The 6,371-nt window shown below is 44.6% G+C and overlaps 1 pseudogene across 1 annotated transcript; it reads left to right on the plus strand.

Moving 5' to 3' along the window:
- Window positions 1–655: 655 nt before the first annotated feature.
- Window positions 656–2,840, plus strand: LOC308078896 (rabenosyn-5-like; annotated as a pseudogene). The gene has a single exon. The product of its transcript is annotated as a rabenosyn-5-like (transcript).
- Window positions 2,841–6,371: the final 3,531 nt, after the last annotated feature.

Below are 6,371 nucleotides of genomic sequence, written 5' to 3' on the forward strand. Positions count from 1 at the left end.
TCTCATCATGTGATTGTAAGTAAACCGGCTTGGCCTGCTTCCGCAGCCGCTGTTGTGTTCGCAACTTCCTGCCTTTCTGCGTTGCCAGTCCCATTGGTGGTAGGTAGGTAGCCCTTGGAAATGGGTTCCTGTAATGTAGACCAATTTCTATTCTGGCTTCACATTCTTCAATGCACCTCCTTATTGATTCTGGATCTGTCAGCTGTTGATTCTGTCTGAACAGAGTGCTTCCCTCTTGCACTATGTACTTTCTTTCACTGTCAGTTTCTTGGGGGACAGTGGCCTGCCAGGTCCGAGCCACCCGAAACACCCTCATATAAAGAGATAACACCTTCTTCCTAGTGGCAGCTGTCATTTGGACTGTGTAGAAGAAATGGTTAGATGACTTGGTTGGCTGGCTACATAGAGTTAAAGGCTGGCTACTGGCTAGCAATGCTTGATGATGACATTCCATATATGGTTTAAGTGGTTAACTGACCTGAGTGAAGTGACATCATCACATATGTCACGTTCTGCTCTCTTAAAATTCCCACTTATTGTCATACCCATATAAACCCCAGGGTTTATATGGGTGTAGTAGCAGGTCATTTTGAGGTGTCAACATGGTCATATTGGATATTCCCTCTCCAGTCTTGCACACCAGCCCAGTCTTGTCATGGCCTGCGGCTACCCACCCCCCTTTGAAGGGGCAGGAGCATGCAGAAGTAAAGGAGGGCTTCCTCTGCCCGCTGTGCCTGAAAGACCTGCAGTCATTCTACCAACTCCAGGACCACTATGGAGAGGAGCACTCAGGGGAGGACCGCCATGTGCTCAGAAATCTGGTTCAGAAGGCTAAGAAAGCCAAAGATAAATTGCTGAAGTGGAACGGTGAAGACAAGCCTGATACCCACAGCTACTACTGTGGTGGAGTGGACCCATACATGTGGGACCCTCAGGAACTGGGAGCCACCAGAAATCATTTGGACTTCTTCAAAAAACACCGGGCAGTTCGGGCAGAGCATAACATCATAGAGGTCAATAAGCTCATCATGAATCTGAAGACGCTGACATCTATTGACCGCACCAACTTAGACGCTGCCAAAATCAGAGCAATGGAGAAATCTCTAGTGCCATGGGTGAGTGACTCAGATGTGCCCTTCTGTCCTGACTGTGGGCACAAGTTCAGAATCCTTAGCAGACGACACCACTGCCGTCTCTGTGGATCCATCATGTGCTGGAAGTGCATGGAGTTTGTTCCCCTGTTGGCTTATGAGATAATTAGTGGGACACCGGAGGCCCTGTGTGTCCCCGGAAGCCCTGGTCAATCCCAGGTGCCCCCGTCAGGGGGTGGCGGTGGCATGGGCTCTAGGAGAAGTAGCATCAGCAGCCTGAGCAGTGTCACCTCCATGCTGGAGGAAAAGGATGATGAGAGGATTCGCTGCTGTCGGCACTGCATGGACACCCTGCTGAAGAGACAGCAGAAGTTGGAGAAGGACGACATGCCTGACATAGTCACACTTTATGAGAGGCTGAGGTTGTGTATGGACAAAGTGGACGAGAGGGCCCCGGAGTACATCCGAATGGCCGAATCTCTCAATGCCGGAGAGACGGCATACGATCTGGACACTGCTGGTGGACTGAGAATGGAAGTAATGAAATACTATGAATTAATTGATGCACTGAGTACGAGGATCTTAACACTCGGAGTGAATGATGACCTACCACCACATCCCAAGACCCTCCAGCTGCAGAAAATGGTCCACTATACTGCTACACTGTTTGTCAAGGAGAAGCTGTTTGGCTTGATGTCTTTACCCACTAAGGAGAAGTATGAGAATCTGAAAGAAAAGAGGAAACGAGAACAAGAGAAGAGGAGGCAGGAGTCTGAGAAGAACCGTAATGCCGGCAACACCTGCAGAGAGCTTCCCCAGGCCCCTGCAGCCCCGTGCGTGACCTCCTCAGACGCCTTCCACACGCGGAGCGACTTTAAAGACCCTCTGCTGCAGCAGATAGAAAACGTCCAGTCATTTCTGCGTCAGGCGCAGGAGGCCAATCGGAAGGACGAGGTGGTCATGTTAGATAATAACTTGCAACAGCTACAGGAGGAGTACGACCAGCAACAAACCAGCCTGGCTATTACTCTCTTCCAGAGGCTGGACAAGGAGGAGAGCTTGCAGCTGGATGAGATCAAGCACTTTGAGGTTCAGGAGAGGGAGGAGATGGAGCACATGGCCCCAACTCTCTCCATCTTCTGGGAGAACTCTCTGGACTTGGGTCATGCAGGGAACTTACAGCAGGAAGAATATGAAGAAGAGCCAGCAGAAAAACTAACCCCTAAAACTGAAAAGAGACCACTTTATTTAAGGGCGTACCCAACTTTCACGGCACAGGAGATGCCCCCGAGGCTAAGAAGCTTAGGTGGACATGTGACTCCTCCTGGAGGTGAAGAACAAAATTTCAATTCCTTTGATGAGGACTCCACTCCCATAAAGAAAGACATCCAGAAGGAGCATCAGGCTGGTAAAGAGTACAATCCCTTTGAGGAAAAGGACAACCTTTTTGAGGAGAATAGCAATGTCAGCAGCCCCTTCACTGAGGCCTGGATCTCAACCAACCCCTTCGACGGAACGGACAAGGAGGAGGTTCTGCAAGACATCAATGTGATCAAGGAAGAGCTGCTTCTGCAGCAGATTGATAACATTAGGGCCTACATCTTTGATGCCAAGCGCAACGATCGTCTGGATGAGGTGGAGCTGCTTTTGGAAAACCTGAGAGAGCTGCAGCACACCTTGCAGGAACAGAAGAACAAAAAAAGAGTTTGTAGAAGGCATGTTGGCAGTAACCATCAGCTGTTTTCATAGAATGGAGACAACAGAAGAATACCACTTAAAAGATAATTCCTTTTTTCCATGCGGTTGCCAAATTCTTCTGCATGAGAAGATGTCTACAACCTTATGTCCCATCAACGTTTCACATTTGTGCCATGTCATAGGGCAACTACAGAATCCTTCAGAAATCACTGTCAACTAATCTCAACAGTACCACTGTTTTAGGCTATATTAAGTTGATTTGGTACAAAACAAGAAGGATGTTTTACTTGGCTTTTAGCTGTTTTTATCTGCATTGGCTACTGTTGTGTGTTCATGTTACAAAACAAACACAGACTCACTTGCTTCACAACTAAAACCCTCTCCCGAGGGAAGTGACATCATCACACACGCTCTGCTCTCTTTAAGTCACAGTGCATCTCCAATAGAATGTGGATAATATGCACTCTGGATCAACATACATGTAGACACGGTGTGGCTCCAATGTGGATCTCTGACTTAAATGTGGTCAGCCTCAATCATCGTTGTGTTAGTTATCTATTTATGTCATAGCCCACATTTGGAGTCATATGTCATAGACATGTCAAAGACATATCTAAGACGTATGTCTCCAGAAACAAGGTTTCAGCGCAATTGCTATAGAGAGGGCTTTGCTATAGAGTGTTTGTTCAGTAGCAGGGGTCTGTCTCTCCAGCTCTTTGATAAACAGAAATACATTTTCAGGTACTGTAGGTGACGCAATTTCAGCCAATCAGGAGAGAGTACCAATTTATCAGCTTACTTTACTTTCCATTTATAGTACCTTTAATACTGTAAGTACTAGGACGGTGCCCTTCAGTGATGGAGATCTCTGTATCTGTTAGTCTGACTCTGTCCCCTTTATGCCCATATATGGGCATAAAGGGGCACTGGAAGGGACACAGGAAGAATGTCATACCACAATGACATTGACCATGATCATCTACAGTACTTACACATCTCATGCATAAAGGTTATTTATGATCAGTGACAAGAAACAGATTGGAGTAATTTTGAGCAACATGAGAAATAGTGAAGCCAGATCCAGCCAACTGAAACCCTTGTCTTCTCACTGTGTCAGTGTTAAATACAGTATATGCTGGGAGTCTGAGAGAGGGAGCACATGTGGGAGGGAGTCTGTTCTGGTGTCACTGTGGTATGATGTCTCATGGTTTAGCCTATGTTCAATGTACTTTATGATGTGATTGTGAGTCAAGGAGTGCGCTTGTGTCATTTTATGAAGGCAGCTGATGGGAACACACTAACTGCTCCCAGTATCTAGATGAGATTCCCAGTAGTATCTGAGACTTAAATTTACTGTATTACACTAACTAACTAACTAACTAACTAACTAACTAAGAGACACTGACTGGCAGTCATCTCCATCTATTGTTCTCATATGATTTAAAACCTTGTTCTAAATGTATGTAGCATACATCAATCACAACTGCTGCAACATGCATACATACATACACACATACATACATACATACATACATACATACATACATACATACATACATACATACATGCATACGTACTTACGTACACATCAAAGCAACACATTTGAGATATACAGTATAGAGCATTAATTATAAAAATACATCATAGAGATGGACTATTTATGAAATTTACTGAAACATTACTCTAACACTGTCTGAAACTGGCAGTTGGCTTATTATTTTGCAATGAATTTGATTGACTTGATTTATTTTTTGTTTTTATAAGGAAGATATTTGAAAATTAACCGTCTCAAGATACGTGAACTACAGATGGACAGACGGACAGAGATTTCACGCATTTATCGTAAGATTAGGTCACAGACTCCCATTTGAAAAGATTTTGTGCCAGTGACCCTGATAATAACAGAAGACTTTTGTTATTAGATTTAGTACAAAACTGTCTCAGGTGGGGAAATAACAGTGAAGATAGTGAAATCTATCTGAATAGTCATTTATATAATTTACATACAGTGCATTACATTTTTCATTGGGTTAACTTCTAGCTGGTGAAATAATCATAAATAATTAGTTTCTAATTTAGCTGGGGACACCCTGAAATCCCCTCAAGAACCCATGGTGGTCCCTGGACCCTAAGGACCACTGCTATAAAACACACTAGTTTGCACTTGGGGAGCTCTTGGACTTAGACAAATAAAGCGTCATATTGTTTTATACAATTCTGATCAGCCATACACTGCAAGCCAGTGGTTCTCAAAGTGGGGTCAGGGGTCTTTGAGAGGGTTCCAGGAGGTCTCCAGCAAAATGTTAACTGTTACAAAAATGCTAACATAGCTGATTTACAAGCTCGCAATGCATTGTAGATCAGCTAATTTAACTATTAAAAAAAATGTTTGCCTATGATGTGCACAAAATAGTTTCACTGTAATTTCACCAGAGCCACAGAAAATATACTGTATAAGAATGACTATTCAGATCTAGGTTTCTCTCTCCCCACCTTCAGTATAGACAGTAGGCTACATCTAATTTCTCTTATGGGGGGCTTTGGCACAAAATCTTTTCAAACCGGTAAATGAACATTTTCATGGGGTCCATGAAAATGTTTGAGGATCACTGCTGTAAGCCGTAAAGAGCCTTTTGAACACATGCAGTGCACACAGTATGCCTCAGCTTGGTCCTATTGACATACTACATGCTGGAGCAGTGTGCAGCTGAATGGTCCATGTCCTATGGCTTTGCTTAATGGGAACAGGAGTGTACCCCCCCCCCTGCCAGCCAGTGGTAGCATAGTGCAGATGAACACAACAGTGTGGCAATCTAGTGCCCCCTGGGGGCTTACAGTAGGTATTGATGATGTAATGAAAGTACCGTAAGCTCCTGTAATCTCCCTACTGCAGACTGCAGGTTTTCCTTTTTTCCTGCGTACACACACACACACACACACACACACACACACACACACAAACACACACACACAGCCAGCTATTTTAGGCCCCATTGGACTCAAATTGAGGAAACAGCAATAACATCTAATTTACTTGCTACTATTTCTGTACAATGGCTATAAGATTGAGTCTGCCACATTAATTGCAATAGCATGGAAAATATGGCAGTTTACATTTGTGACCAAAAGAGAAAATAAAAAGTAGGCTATATATAATTATATATTTTCCTGTGCAGTTAGTTACTGTGTTGAATGAAACATGACATATTTCGGTCGGCTATTTTCGGCGAGCGACACCGTCTACTATAACAAATCAGGCTATTACCCGCACACATGCGTGTTTACGCACGGGACGGCCTGGAACGCCCACTACGCGGCTATCTGAAAGATGATTGGCTGCTAAAGATAACCGTGATTAAAGCCCTAAATGTATGCTCCGTCGTCGCACTATATGGTGTGTTGCGCGCCGAGAACGAGCCGAGAACAGCGGATTTCCAAGCTCACAGACTCTATGCTCACAGCGCGTCGCGGACGAGCTTGGAGATCCTCTATTCTCGACGCGCGACACCGTACGCGCGACGAAGCATCACAGCGTTTCCCTCTTTCCCAGTCGGTCATTGGTCAGTTCTTTCTCATCCATTA

Source organism: Gymnoscopelus braueri, assembly GCF_963280865.1.
Source record: "Gymnoscopelus braueri genome assembly, chromosome: 22".
Lineage (NCBI taxonomy): Eukaryota > Metazoa > Chordata > Actinopteri > Myctophiformes > Myctophidae > Gymnoscopelus > Gymnoscopelus braueri.